Here is a 15,988-nt window from a genome sequence, read left to right as displayed (position 1 = left end):
AGACCAGAGCTCTAACTGAGACTAGCCTTACCTATGTATGTTCTGATTCAGCAGGAACTCATCTAACTTTGTCTTGAGGGTGTTTTCCCCTATAATAGCCTCCGGAAGAGCGTTCCAGTTTTCTATCACTCTCTGGGTGAAGAACTTCCTTACGTTGTATGGAATCTATCCCCTTTCAACTTTAGAGAGTGCCCCCTCGTTCTCCCTACCTTGGAGAGGGTGAACAACCTGTCTTTATCTGCTAAGTCTATTTCCTTCATTATGTTTCGATTGTGTCCCCTCTCAGTCTCCTCTTTTCAAGGGAGAAGAGGCCCAGTTTCTCTAATCTCTCACTGTACGGCAACTCCTTCAGCCCCTTAACCATTTTAGTCACTCTTCTCTGGACTCTTTCGACTAGTACCGTGTCCTTCTTCATGTACGGCGACCAGTTCTGGATGCAGTATTCCAGGTGAGGGCGTACCGTGGCCTGGTACAGCAGCATGATAACCTTCTCCAATCTGTTCGTGATCCCCTTCTTAATCTCTCTGATGTCACTTCCTAGGTGTGAGACCTGGAAGTGACGTCAGAGAGAGTCAACACCGATGCGGGCAGCAAGTTTGTGATGCTGCTTGCACTGGGAAAATAAAAGAGGTACGAGGGAAGGGGTGCATGCATGTGGCAGGGGGCTCAGAAAGGAGCAGGGCCATGTAGTCTTACTATGCCACTGGCTACATGTGTTTCCTTGGTTGCTTACATTGTCTCATGATTGTGCTTAATAACCAACTGAAATGTATATCCTACTAGGTGGTCTGCGCATGCCCGTCTGAGACGCGACCTATATTTTTTTTAACTTGAAAAGTTTTTTTTGTTAGTTTTTAGCCCTGCGAGCCCGTGATTTTAACCCGCTTTAAACCCGCGGGTTAAAACCAGGGGCTCGCTGGGCAGGGAAGGGCAGGAGAGCTTCGGGGAAGGGCAGGAGAGCGGTGATGTGGCAGGAGAGATTCGGGGGAGATCAAGACAGAGCAGGGCAGCATTCGAGGAGAGCAGGCAGGAGAGATTGCAGGGCAGAGAGCAGGGCTTCCAGTTGGAAAGACGTTTTCGACTGTTCCCCAGCAGTCGCTTCTTCAGGTGATCGGCCAGCCCAGTAGGATCGGAAATTTGGTGTTGTGAATTGCGTCCCAGCCTACTTTGCATGCGTTTCACCTCATTTGCATGCACGGATTCGAAGCGGATCACATGAGAGGTAAGTGAATCAGGCCAGATGGAAATTTGATAGTAAAGGGGTCGCAAACCGATCGGTACACAATCAGTTTGCTTTGCGAATCTAGCCCTATATCCAGTCAGCTCTATGGATAGCAGGCTCAGTATCACCATTATCCAAATTGCACCAGCACCGACCAACCTATCGACATATTCAGTACTGACTATTTTCTAGATCCTGATGCCGAATATCTGAAATGTTTTAACTAAAAGCTTTAAAAGCTCTGTATCGGCCCAAAGGGTTTTGGAAAGTCAAAAAAGATTTTTTCCCCGTTTCGTCTGCAAGGAGATGCAGTTCTAGAAAGAGGGGATGGGGAAACCGAAAGCAGACCACTGAGTATCCTCCAAGTAGACACTAGCCCCTCTGTAGTTGTACCCCCAATCCACTTTCCGTACAAAGCACCCTCAGGGGGATTGTGTGCTTGCTCTAGTTTTTTGGGCACTTGTCTATTCTGCGTTACTGTTTTCAGGATTGCTTCAGATTCCTCAAGATACAAAGAGTTAAAAGCAGAAAGGATGCAGGAGGAAAACATTTTTTTTGCACAAGACTGTCAATTTTCTTATTTTTCACATTCTGAAGAGGAGTAAAAAGGCTATCAGCAACAGCTGTCATTCTTTGGGTCTTGCTAACCATTTACACTCTTCTTCGAATGAAATCTGAGCTGATTGTTCCTCTAATTGCTGAAAAAAAATCATGTGATCTGTGTCTGTCTAATTTATTAGACCAGATGTCTACTCTACTCATGTATAGTTTTGCCTAGTATTGAGTTGTGTGTAGAATCCATAGTGTCTACTTTTTTCTTCTATAGGATCCTAATTCTAAAATTCAGTCCACAAATAATGTCTTTAGAGCAACTGAAAAACATCTAAACTACTTATTTTGAAAAAGAATCAACCTGGTGGCTCAGGTTGCAAAGCTGTGAGGGATGGCTTGGAGACATGAGGGTAGCCATGAGTGGACCTGACCCATCCAGTTTGGTTTCAGTACCAGCCACCCAGTAGCTACAGGCCACCAGGCCCTCTGATGTATTTGCGTTTTGCGTTAGAGGGAATGCTTATGGGTCAGCCATCGGAAGCATATAGGAATCACTGCCAGCACCCTAAAATGGTACCGGGTTTTGGGGAGGAAGGGAAGGAGAGAGAGAATCTGCTGCATGGGCTGGGGTGGTGGGAAGGGAGAGAGAAGGATAATCTGCTGCATAGGCTGGTGGGAAGGGAGAAAGAGAGAGAATCAGTTGCATGGGCTGAGGGATGGGAAGGGAGGGAGAGAAGGTCTGCTGCACAAGCTGGTGGGGTGGGAAGGGAAATAGAGATGTCCGCCCACTTTGGGCTCAGGGCATGCCCAAAATTGGCTGTCTGGCTAGGCCACTGCTTGGAGAATTGGGTTTTAATCCACTGCCCCTCGGAGCTGCTCTGTCTGCATAGGCAACAAAAATCGTAAGCTCAAGCCCTGTGGAGTAGATGGTTGATGCAGCTGTTGTGACCCCTAGTGGCCAAAGAGAAAGCTTCCCCACAGTCCTTGAACCAAAAAGGGCCCCCATAAAGGAAAAAAATGGGACAGATTTTTAAAAATTTACAAGGCTGGAGCAAAGTAGAGCAAATTAATTTGTTATTTCTTGTCTCAGTTGTAACACAATCTAATTTTGATCAGTTTGGGAACAAAATTTTGAAAACTACCCACATAGATGCAGACTTTACACCAAATTTTAAAGAACAGTGGCTGCAAAATGTTCCTTCAGAAGTTGCCCTTGTAGGTAGTGCCCAGAGAGATTTCCATCTGGATTTCTTTTTCTCCTTTTGGGCACTTTAATTTTTGAAAGTAACCCATTTAAATGTGAAAATGCCTTGTATGCAAGCTGTTTCCCTTCCCAGAACTAAACACGCCTCTGGGATCACCTACTGAGAATGTAGATAATAGGCCACACTTTAATCGGAATAAGGAATGAACAATTGTACCCAGTTAAATGGCTTTTGAAAATTGCCTTTCTCCCATAACAAAACACATTTTTGTGAAAAGAGTACATAGATTTCAGATAAGACATTTTAACAGAGCTAACTTCATGCATTTGTGAGAAGCTTTTAAGAGTTATTATATCCCTTATCAGGTCAAGGAAAACAAATTCATTTTCTGTAAGTTTATTTCACCCTGACCTGATGAAAGGAAGTATATTTCTCAAAAACTAGTCACATATGGATTAAGTTACTCCAGAGAAATGACATTATCTGAAACTTAATCGCCAACTTTTCGTTCTCTGTTTTTAAGCAAACTAAAATGGAAAGTTCATTTCTTCAGTTAAAGCAAGGACATTCCAGAATATATTCTGGCTTGCTTACATGCACATAGGAGTAGCTGACTTGAATGGAGATGTTTAAGTGGGAAAAGATGGAGAGGGCTGAGCATTATCACACACAGGGGCCCTTTTACTGAGCTGCAATAAGAGCTACCACACACTTAAGAACATAAGAAGTTGCCTCCGCTGAGGCAGACCAGAGGTCCATCTCGCTCAGCGGTCCGCTCGCGCGGCGGCCCATCAGGCCCATTGCCTGAGCAGTGGTCCCTGACTAGCTCTATAGCCTATCTCTACTCCTATTCCTGTAACTTATCTCTACTCCTATCCCTACAACCCATATCTATACCTATCTATACCCCTCAATCCCTTTATCCAAACCTTCTTTGAAGCCCTGTACAGTGCTCCTGTCTACCACAGCCTCTGGAAGCACATTCCATGTATCCACCACCCTCTGGGTGAAAAAGAACTTCCTAGCTTTGTTCTAAACCTGTCCCCTTTCAATTTCTCCGAGTGCCCCCTTGTACTTGTGGTTCCCCTTAGTTTGAAAAATCTGTCCCTGTCTACTTTCTCTATGCCTTTCAGGATCTTGAAGGTTTCTATCATGTCTCCCCTAAGTCTCCGCTTCTCCAGGGAGAAAAGTCCTAACTGTTTCAATCTGTCAGTATATGAGAGATTTTCCATACTCTTTATCAGCTTTGTTGCTCTTCTCTGGACTCCCTCAAGTACTGCCATGTCCTTCTTGAGGTACGGCGACCAGTACTGGACACAGTAGTCCAGATGCGGCCGCACCATTGCACGATACAGTGGCAGGATGACTTCCTTCGACCTGGTCGTGATACCCTTCTTAATGATACCCAACATTTTTTTTGCTTTCCTTGAGGCTGTGGCACACTGCGCCGACGCCTTCAGTGTTGTGTCTACCATCACTCCCAGGCCTCTTTCCAGGTTACTTACCCCTAGTAATGATCCCCCCGTTTTGTAGCTGAACATCGGGTTCTTTTTCCCCACATGCATGACCTTGCATTTCCCTATGTTGAAGCTCATTTGCCACTTTTTGGCCCACTCTTCCAGTGTCGTTAGATCCTTTTGGAGATCTTCGCAGTCTTCCATGGTTTTAACCCTGCTGTATAGTTTGGTGTCATCCGCAAATTTAATGACCTCATATTTTGTTCCCACTTACCACAGCTTAAAACGATGTACCGTGGGATGCGCTCAGACAGCCTTTGGTAACTACTAAATTAGTGTACGCTGACCATGCAATAAAGACTTTTTACTTTTTCTTGGAGGGGGCATGTCAGAAGGGCAGTGAGTGGGCGTTCATGCGCTAATTAGTTAATGTGGCTTCATACCATGAGCTAACTAGTTAGTGCAGGCTTACTGCGTAAGCCCTTACCACCTACAAAATAGGTGTCGGTAAGTGCTCACGCAGTAATTAGTTTAAATGGTGGGGCGCTAATGGTAATATTAGTGCATGTCCCTTAATACAAAAATTGGAAAAATTGTCCATGGTACTGCAGCAGAAAAAATGAACTTAGGGCACGCTCAGACCACATTTTACCAGAGCTTACTAAAAGGACCCCTAAATTTGTAAAATCCAGTATGCACATCGAATAAGCTGGGAATCTCTATTTATTAAATAGCAAGTTTCCATGAGGTAAAGTTCAAATGAAAAGTAAGTAATATTTTCTCTTACCTGCCACACAAGTTAGATGGTTTGTATGAAAATAACGTCAGTTGTGTGTGTAAATGAACAGAATCTCAGCTCTTTTGCGGATAAATGTACACTTACTAGTACTAAATAGTAGTAGTAGTAGTAGTACATGTCAGTTGTGTGTGTAAATGTACAGAATCCCAGCTCTTTGCCGATAAATATACACTTACTAGTACTAAATAGTTGTAGTAGTAGTACATGTCAGTAGTGTGTGTAAATGTACAGAATCCCAGCTCTTTTGTGGATAACTATACACTTACTAGTACTAAATAGTTGTAGTAGTACATGTCAATTGTGTGTGTAAATGTACAGAATCCCAGCTCTTTTGTGGATAAATGTACACTTACTAGTACTAAATAGTAGTAGTACATGTCAGTTGTGTGTGTAAATGTAAAGAATCCCAGCTCTTTGCCGATAAATATACACTTACTAGTACTAAATAGTTGTAGTAGTAGTATATGTCAGTTGTGTGTGTAAATGTACAGAATCCCAGCTCTTTTGCGGATAAATATACACTTACTAGTACTAAATAGTAGTAGTACATGTCAGTTGTGTGTGTAAATGTAAAGAATCCCAGCTCTTTGCCGATAAATATACACTTACTAGTACTAAATAGTTGTAGTAGTAGTACATGTCAGTTGTGTGTGTAAATGTACAGAATCCCAGCTCTTTTGCGGATAAATATACACTTACTAGTACTAAATAGTTGTAGTAGTACATGTCAATTGTGTGTGTAAATGTACAGAATCCCAGCTCTTTTGTGGATAAATGTACACTTACTAGTACTAAATAGTAGTAGTAGTAGTACATGTCAGTTGTGTGTGTAAATGTACAGAATCCCAGCTCTTTGCCGATAAATATACACTTACTAGTACTAAATAGTTGTAGTAGTAGTACATATCAGTTGTGTGTGTAAATGTACAGAATCCCAGCTCTTTTGCGGATAAATATACACTTACTAGTACTAAATAGTAGTAGAAGTAGTACATGTCAGTTGTGTGTGTAAATGTACAGAATCCCAGCTCTTTTGTGGATAAATATACAATTAATAGTAGTAGTAGTAATACAAGTCACTTGTGTGTGTAAATGTACAGAATCTCAGCTCTTTCGTGGATAAATGTACACTTATGTATATAAGTGGAAGCAAAGTGACTAAATGTTATTTTGTAAGGATGTGTGTAAGTAGGATAGCACATACATGCAAAGAGGTAGAGCATGGAGGAACTTGGATGTGGCATGAGCAGAGCTACCACCTACATACACAACTTAGACTACTGCAAGTTATGTGTCCATGATAATTGTGTAACAGCAATTACTTCAGGTCTATGACTGGTGTAAATGTGTCTACAACATAATGAAAATAAATATCTCCCACTGCTGTAAATGTGGACACAAATATTAGGTGTACCAATATGGGCTTGTGCTAGTATTCTATAATGGAAACTGTGTGCTCAGATAGTATTTTAAAATAGATTCTCACTGGGGCATTGGGGCACTCAAAAAGCAGTGCCCAGTTATAGAATTGCTTCCTTAAATTGGGTGAGAAGAAGGCTCATATGGTTGAATGCACAGCTTCTAATGAGGACACAATGCAAAAGCTTTGCTATCAGATGCACTAAGTTAATCACAGGTGAGTAGAAGCCCTCCCAGTTTTGCTTCAGACCCACCCAGTGGCAATGCACATCATTAAAGTAGCTGATGGGAATCCCTGGGCCTGAAGAGTCCTTTCTGGAGTTCCCATAGCAGAATCATCCTCATGCAGTCAGTAGCACATTTCCAGCTGCAGACAGCACCAGTTCCACTCTTTTCTGTGCATGCTCAGTTCAGTTGGGACCCCCATGCATGCACAGGGGATGCCAGTTGAACTGAGTATGTGTTGGGTGGGGGGATTGCTAGTGTTGACACCTGAAAATGTGCTGTTGACGGTCACAAGATTGAGTCTGCTCAGGGGATACCAGCTTCAGTTGACGGAGTCTAGGGATTTCTGCCAGCCAAGGTATTCATTTCCAGTGGGTCAGGTCAGGTGTGGTGGGGAGCAGAGCAGAAATAAAAACATAAGAATAGCCTTACTAGACCAGGTCCATCTAGCCCAGTATCCTGTATTCACGGAGGCTAATCCAAGTCACAAGTACCTGGCCAAATAGTAACCGCATTCTATGCCACCAATCCAGGGCAAGCAGTGGCTTCTCCCATGTCTGTCTCAACAGCAGTTTATGGACTTTTCCTCCAGGAACTTGTTCGAACCATTTTTTTTCAAACCAGCTACAGTAACTGCTCTTACCACATCCTCTGGCAACATGTTCCAGAGCTTAACTATTCTCCGAGTGAAAAAATATTTCCTCCTATTTGTTTTAAAAGTATTACTCTGTAACTTCGAGTGTCCCCTAATCTTAGTAAATCTTGAGGCAGTAAAAAAAAAAATCGATCTACTTGTACCCGTTCTACTCCACTCAGGATTTTGTACGCTTCAATCATATCTCCCTTCAGCCATCTCTTTTCCAAGCTGAAGAGCCCTAACCTTTCTAGTCTTTCCTCATACGAGAGGAGTTCCATCTCCTTTATCATCTTGGTCACTCTTAACTTTTTCTAGTGCCACTATATCTTTTTTTGAGATAAGGAGACCAGAACTGAACGCAATACTCAAGGTGAGGTCGCACCATTGAGCAATTCAGAGGCATTATAACATTCTTAGTCTTGTTTACCATCCCTTTTCTAATAATTCCTAGCATCTTGTTTGTTTTCTTGGCTGCTGCTGCTCATCCATGCCCTAGGCCCACTCCAAAATTGAGGTCTGGCATCTGGCTACACTTCTGATACAAATTTTAAGTGTACAGAACTTGTGACGTAATCTGGGTGAGCATATCAGACCCACATGCACAAGGTTCTGCACCAATGGCTAGTATCAAGCACATGGCTAAGAGAAATGAAAATGCCAGCACATGTGTGCATACTCTAGAACAGGGGTGCTCAAAAGGTCGATTGCGATTGACCAGTAGATCACAAAGGCAACGTGAGTCGATCGCGGAACCCATCCCGGGCTCCGTGGTAGACTCGCGTTGCCTTTGCATTCCACCTGCATCCCGTCGCCATAAACAGGACACAGAAGCTCCGAGCCAACCAGCCTTCCTCTCCCCGATGTCAATTCTGATGTCGAAGAGGAAGTTCCGGGCCAACCAATTGCTGCCTGGCTGGCCTGGAACTTTCTCTCCAACGTCAAAATTGACGTCGGGGAGAGGAAGGCTGGTTGGCCCGACGCTTCTGTGTTGGGAATCAGGGAGAGCTTGGGGCAGTGGTGGCTTGGAGACCTATTCCCCGATGGTGGTGGCAGTGGCTTGGGGGAGGGCAGAGAGAGAGAGAAAGAAAGAAAGAAAGGAGGCAGGATAGGAGACAGAAAGGAGGGGGGGCAGGGAGAAAGAAAAAAAGAAGGGAAACAGAAATAAAGAAGAAAGGGGGGACAGGGAAACAGAAAGAAAGAAAGAAAGGGGCAGGCAGGGAGACAGAAAGAAAGGGGGCAGGGAGACAGAAAGAAAGAAGGGGGCAGGGAGAAAGAAAGAAAGGGGAGGGGGCAGGGAGAGAGGAAGAAAAGGTTGAGGGAGGGAATGAGGTCTGGAGGAGAGGAAACATACAGTAGGCTGAAAGAAGGAAAGAAAGATTGGATGCACAGTCAGAAAAAAGTGCAACCAGAGACTCATGAAATCACCAGACAACAAAGGTAGGAAAAATGATTTCATTTTCAATTTAGTGATCAAAATGTGTCCGTTTTGAGAATTTATATCTGCTGTCTATATTTTGCACTATGGCCCCCTTTTACTAAACCACAATAGCGGTTTTTAGCACAGGGAGCCTATAAGCGTCAAGAGCAGCATGGGGCATTCAGCGCAGCTCCCTGTGCAAAAAATTGCTATCGCGGTTTATAAAAAAGGGAGGGGATATATTTGTCTATTTTTGTATAGTTGTTACTGAGGTGACATTGCAGAGTCATCTGCCTAGTCCTCTTTGAAAAATCCCCAGAATATGAATGATAATTAATATTTTCTCTGCATACAGTGTGCTTTGTGTTCTTTAAAAATTTTATTGTTGCTAGATCATGTTGACTTGGTCATTTTAAAAAGTAGCTTGCAAGCCCAAAAAATGTGAGCACCCCTGCGCTAGAATGTCATTGTATGGGTAAATCTGCCAATATTTATACAAAAAGCAACATTCCTAAATCTTGTCATTTCTTCAGCCCTCCCACTTCGCATGATTTATTTGGTCTGTCTGACTCCAGGCCCTCCTGCTCTGCCTTATTTCATATTTCATCTGTAAAACAGCAAAATAGCCCTTCAGGAACTCTTTGAACCCAAGAGATATGCAATGTAATGAGGCATCATTTCTTTACCAGGAGACGACAGGTCTAAGAGGCTCTGAGAAATGCAATCACCCAGGTACTTCTTCTGTTCAGCACACTCAGAATGTCCCATTACCAATGACTGCATTTAGTAAACAGCATCTGTATTCCATCATTGCTCCCTGCTTATCTCGTAAAACACAGGATCCAACTGCCAATATTTAGCTGTTTTTATGATATCTAACAACTGTGCAATTAGTGAAAAAGTCTTGCAACCAAAACATTATTATTCAAAAGAGGAATGTAAAAGAAAACACGTCAAAAGTGCATAGAAACATATGTTTCTATGTACTTTTTGACATATTTTATTTAGCATTCCTTTTTTTTTTTTTTTTAAGAAAAAATGTTGATTATGTCAAAAGTACATTTGGGCATATTTTTTTTCTTTTCTTTCACAGAAGCACAATCTATAGTTTAGCCTGAGCATTCCTTGGCTTGCGAGTTGCCTTGCCTCAGTCTAGAGAATGACACGGTGGCGGTTTACCCGCGATCACCGCGTTTAGCTGCGGATAACCCGCCGAAACGGGGAACGAAAACTAGCAGTCGCTGCGGGGACGGGGAGAAGGCCATTCACCGCCCCGTGGAGTGGTGAATGGTCTTGTCACCGCAGTGAGGCATGAAGGATCGTGCGGTCCCCGCAGCCCACACCCGCCTGCCCAATCGATCCTAGTGTTTAGCCAGCTCTCTCCCTTCTCCTCACCTTAGTTTGTAGGTTTTCTTTTTCGGCGACCCGCACGCTATCAAAGAGCCGCGCACCCGCTGCTGCTCAGTTTCGATCTTCTGCTCTGACGCAACTGGAAACAGGAAGTTGCAGCAGAGCAGAAGATTGAACACTGAGCAGCAGTGGGAAGAAGACAGATGCCAGACTATGGGGGAGTGGAGGGAAGAAGATGGGTGCTAGACCAATTGGGGGGGGGGGTGAAGGGAGAGGCACAGTAACAGCAAATGGGAGGCGCAGAGAGAAGACACACAGTGGATGGAAGGAATTGAATGAGAAGATGTGGAAAGCAGAAACCAGACAACAAAGGTAGAAAAAAAAAAATTCTATTTATTTATTTATTTTTTGTTTTAGGATAAAGTAGTATATTAGTTGTGTTGATAAAAATGTATAAACAAAGCCCTGCCAGCTGAACATCTCTTTCTCTAGTTCAGCAGCCAGAACTTTGATTTATAAGAAAGGAATAAGCTAAATATTGCAGTACTAAGGCTTAAATGGATGCTGCGGGGACGGTGACGGAGCGGTGAATGGGATGGCAGTGGCGGTAACGGGGCGGTGAAAGGGATGGCGGTGACGGTGACGGGGCGGTGAAGGGAACGGCGGTGACAGGGCGGTGCAGAGGATGGTGGGCCGGGGACGGTGCAGTGACGGGGACAGATTTTTTCCCCGTGTCATTCTCTATCTCAATCACAGAAAACAATTCCCCCCCCCAAAAAAAACACAGCCTAATTTCCAATTTCCCTCTTACGATATCTTCATTGAATTCTTTCCACGTAATTCTTTTATAATATTCGTCTTTCCAGATTATTTCAGTTTTGCATAATTGGGTTAAAACAGCAATGCCTTTTTCTAATCATTTGTCTACAGTTAAATCATTAACCCCTTCCTTTACTAATGCTTAGCGTGGGTCGTAGCGCCGGCAGTTACTGTCGCTGCCAGCGCTAAAAGCCACACGACCTGTTAGTGCAGGAAGGGGGTGAAAGCTGAATAGATATTTCTTTTGGTCCTGAACAAGTTCAGAATTTAAAGCACCTCAAAGTTTCTCTGCTATCACCATTTCACAGAATTGATGCAACCTGAAGTATAAATAAATAATTGCTCCCTCCCTCATAACGAGAAGACATAACCCAGAGGAGTGTTGTTTTTTCAAAGAGAGGATGTGTATGAAGCTATATTAAAGGGTGCCTATTTTATAGAGGAGCCCCAGAGCTTGTCTCGATGGGCGAAGGATAACACGGGGCTGGGAGGCTCACGTGTTGCCCATCGAACCAGCAGTTAGGTGGGGAAGGGGAATTGTTAAGGGATTTGGGGGGGATTCCCACTGTAGGGGTTAATCCTATTGGTGGCGGGGAAAACGGACACAGGGGCGAGGCTTTAAAGCCGGGACATTGGAGGACCCGGCTCCTTCCGTGGTCCTCCAGTGGCTTTTTTCCATCCGCCCCGGTGGTTGGTTTTGGCTGGTGATGGTAGCTCGGGAGGGCGGTTCTCCCGAGCTACTGGGTCCTGGGGCTCATCCGGCAATGAGTATTGTGCCATCTGGGGTCAGGTGACCCGGGTAAAGGGGCATGTGGGACATGCCACCCCTCGGACTCTTGCAGACGTGGCGGGGTCGGGGGCCACAAAATACTACGTATACCTGGTGTCAGGTCAAAAGCGCGCCGGGACAAAGGCGCGCGCAGACAACTGAGCGCAACGTGGAGGCGTGCGCCGAAGAAAATGACTGTTTTAAAGGGCTCCGACGGGGGTGTGTGGGGGGAACCCCCCACTTTACTTTATACAGATCGCGCCGCGTTGTGGGGGCATTGTGGGGGGTTTGGGGGGTTGTAACCCCCCACATTTTACTGAAAACTTCACTTTTCCCCTAAAAAACAGGGAAACAGTTAAGTTTCCAATATAATGAGGGCGGTTATAACCCCCCAAATCCCCCACAATGCTGCCGCGATCTGTATTAAGTAAAGTGGGGGGGTTCCCCAACAAAAACCCCCGACAGAGCCCCTATAAACACTCTTTTTCTTCGGCGCGCGCTTCCGTCTTGCGCTCAGTTGTCGGCGCGCGCCTTTGTCTTCGGCGGTTTTGTCTATGAACCCGTATACCTGGTAGCTCAGAGGGAGCTCTTTTAGTTATGTTATCTTAATTTATGCTTTGACCTGTTAAGCTGTTATTGTTGATCAATAAACAGAGTTGCGGCTGGTTTCACCATCATAGAGACTGTGTAGTGATTTGAATAGTAGTGGGGGTATGATGGTATGTAGGGTGGAGTGAGGGGTAAGGATGGGGACAGCCGGGTCTATCCAGATCCCGCTGTTAACTTGCAAAAAAGGTTTATAAACATATGGAACAGCAGCAACAAAAAATGAAACAAAACAAAACGAGAAAGAACGGGAATCCTTAGTTCAAAATCCCACTTGTGGCCTTGAGCAACTCACTTTAAATCTCAATTGCCTCAGGTATCTGAAAGGTCATTCTATGACTGAGCACATGCAGTTATACATATCTGGCACATTCATTCATTCATTCAGAACGGGTTACACGTTAACATTCACAGTGTTACAGCATTACTAGCTGGAGAAGCTTCTTCTGCAAGTTCTGGTGATGTCACCCATATACTACAAGGAGTGGCTATCATGCTTGCCCTCGATTAAAAAAAAAAATTTCACCAGAGTCATTAAGAGAGTTGGGGAGTCAAAATACAGTACTCACTGCCCGCATCGGCTTTGGCGCTTTCTCTGGCGTCACTTCTGGGACCCGCGCCTAGGAAATGACATCAGAGAGAGCGCCAAAGCCGACACGGGCAGTAAGCTGGTGGCTGCTGGCGCCAAAGTTAAAAAGTTACGGGGAAGAGGCGCGCGCACGGTAGGGGGAGCGGGAAAGAGGGCGGGGGAGGGACGCCACTCACCCTCCCTATGCCACTGCTTTCTCTACACAGGTTTCAATAGTCTCCTGCCGTGCGTTGACCCCGCTGGAGCAACATGAACTCAAGGACAAAATTGCAGTTTTCCTGAAACAAAATGTAACGAGGACTTTTTTTTTTTTTTTTTAGCAGCAGTCATCAGAAGTCATCACTGCCTTGGAAATTCATCCAGCCTCTTCTGCTCCATCCTTCCCAAAGGCCTGATGAAAATGCACAACGTATTATTCTACAAGGATACTTGAAAGTGTTATAGTGCAAAACTTCAAGGCAGTTTATGTGTGGGTGGAGCATGGGCAGGGCTGCAATTTATGTGCACAGTTTACGGAATATTATAAGCTATGCTGCACCTAGCCACGCCCATTTGCACCTGCCATTAGAAACATAGAAACATAGAAATAGACGGCAGATAAGGGCCACGGCCCATCCAGTCTGCCCACCCTAATGACCCTCCCCTACCTTTACCTTGTGAATAGATCCCACGTGTCAATCCCATTTGGCCTTAAAATCAGGCACGCAGCTGACCTCAATCACCTGAAGTGGAAGACTATTCCAGCGATCAACTACCCTTTCAGTAAAAAAGAACTTCTTGGTGTCACCTCGCAGTTTCCCGCCCCTGATTTTCCACGGATGCCCTCTTGTTGCCGTGGGACCCTTGAAAAAGAAGACATCTTCCTTTACCTCGATGCGGCCCATGAGATATTTGAACATCTCGATCATGTCTCCCCCCCTCTCTGCGCTCCTCGAGCGAGTATAGCTGTAATATTTCTAACCGTTCCTCGTACGGGAGATCCTTGAGTCCCGAGACCATCCGGGTGGCCATTCTCTGGACCGACTCCATCCTCAGCACATCCTTGCGATAATGCGGCCTCCAGAATTGCACACAGTATTCCAGGTGGGGCCTCACATGGATCTATACAATGGCATAATGAGCTCTGGCTTACGGCTGACGAAACCCCTGCGTATGCAACCCATGATTTGTCTTGCCTTGGATGAAGCTTTCTCCACTTGATTGGCAGCCTTCATGTCCTCACTGACGATCACCCCTAAGTCTCGCTCTGCTACCGTTCTTGTTAGGATCTCACCATTAAGGGTATAAGTCCTGCATGGATTTTGGCTACCCAGGTGCATAACTTTGCATTTTTTGGCATTGATCTGACATAAATGGATGCGCCTAAGGGCAGCTTGCAATGAGCGTAACTAAGAGTATTCTGTAAGTTTAAAAGCTACTTTGTCACCATGGGCTGACTATTACCCCCAGAAAGGGCAATTCTATAATGGGGCAGCTCTAGACTACTAGTACTTGTGCACTGAAGCATACGCTTACCTGTAAAATTGCCAACAGAGTATCTAAGTGTTATTCTGAAAGGCAGGGGCATAGCCAGAAGGCCCTGGTTTCTTTGCAGAAATCTGGGAATTGTGGTACAGGAAGTTCTGACGAAAACAGCAGCACAATTTAGACTAGTAAATCTAATCCATAATGTATTTATTATTATTAATAATAATAATAATAATAATAGCTTTATTTTTCTACTAGTTGTTTAGCCCGTTACATTAACGGGTGCTAGCAGCCCTTCTCCCTTACTTTTACCTCCTTCCTGTCCAGCAGCACCCCTACCCATTCCCTGCTCCCCCTATATAGCAGTAGCCCTTCTCCTTTTATCTCCCCCTGTTCAGCATCACCCCATTTCCAGCTCCCCATATCCAGCAGGAGCCCTTCTCCCTTCCTTTTACCTCCCCCCCCTGTCTAGCAGCACCTCTTCCCTGCTTCCCCTATCCAGCAGTAGGCCTCCCTTCCTGTTACCTCCCCCCTGTCCAGAATCACCTCTTCCCTGCTCCTCCTGTACTGCAGCACCCCCTTACCTGCTCCCCCTGTCCAGTCCGGTGATCTCCAGCCATCAGGCTGGCTCCTGCAGGGAGTCTAGTTCCTGTCCAGTCCCTGCCAGGTGTGCGAGCCTGCTCCGCCCCCTCCCGACCTGCCGGGAGTATTTAAATTAGACCCGACGGTTCCTGATGAGGGAAGCACTCCTCACCGGACTCAGCGGTGAATTCCAGCCATCGGGCCGACATCCACCTTGTTTTTGGTTTTTTTTTAGTTGAAAGACGCGGTGGTGGCTCCTCTCATGATCCCCGCCTGCGTCGGAAGTCCGACGCAGGCGGGAATCGTGAGAGTAGCCACCGCCGCGTCTTTCAAAGAATCGTAAGCTGCACATGCACACTTCCTATGTGTCGCTACAGCTCACGGAAAACCGGCACACACTTAGGAAGTGCGCATGCACGGCTTACCATTTTATTATATTAGATACCGCCATAGTCAAACTGACTTCTAGGTGGTTCACATAGAAAGAAGGCTGGACAATCAGCGAATTACAAAATGCAAGAAGAATGAAGTTACATCATGAATTGGAGAAGCATGGGGAAAGAATACATGAGAGAAGAAAGATGTTACATAATACAATGGGGTTATAAGGGGGAGGAAAAAAATACCTGAGAGAGGTGATCTGATTAATAAAAAGTCCAATAAAAAGATATATAAAAAGTCCAGTAAAAAGATATCCCCTATATATTTTTTTATTAATCCATACAAAACATACATAGAAAGGATTGTTCCAGGGGATTATGCTAATGAGCTTTCTAGAGTTTAGGAATCTTAAAGAGTGTAGAAGCTACCCGAAAAGAGCTGAATTTATAGACTGTCCTCCGTCTGAAGGATAAAACGTCCTCATATAACAAG

At 44.9% G+C, this 15,988-nt stretch overlaps 1 long non-coding RNA gene across 1 annotated transcript in view; it reads left to right on the top strand.

Moving 5' to 3' along the window:
• Window positions 1–10,606: 10,606 nt before the first annotated feature.
• Window positions 10,607–15,988, top strand: part of LOC117368520 — a 28,738-nt gene continuing 23,356 nt past the window's right edge. Inside the window, exon 1 of the long non-coding RNA XR_004540969.1 lies at window positions 10,607–10,655. This is a non-coding gene — a long non-coding RNA (uncharacterized LOC117368520). The remainder of the gene's footprint in view (window positions 10,656–15,988) is intronic.

Source organism: Geotrypetes seraphini, chromosome 10 (genome assembly GCF_902459505.1).
Source record: "Geotrypetes seraphini chromosome 10, aGeoSer1.1, whole genome shotgun sequence".
Lineage (NCBI taxonomy): Eukaryota > Metazoa > Chordata > Amphibia > Gymnophiona > Dermophiidae > Geotrypetes > Geotrypetes seraphini.
This window is presented reverse-complemented; position numbering and strand designations above follow the sequence as displayed.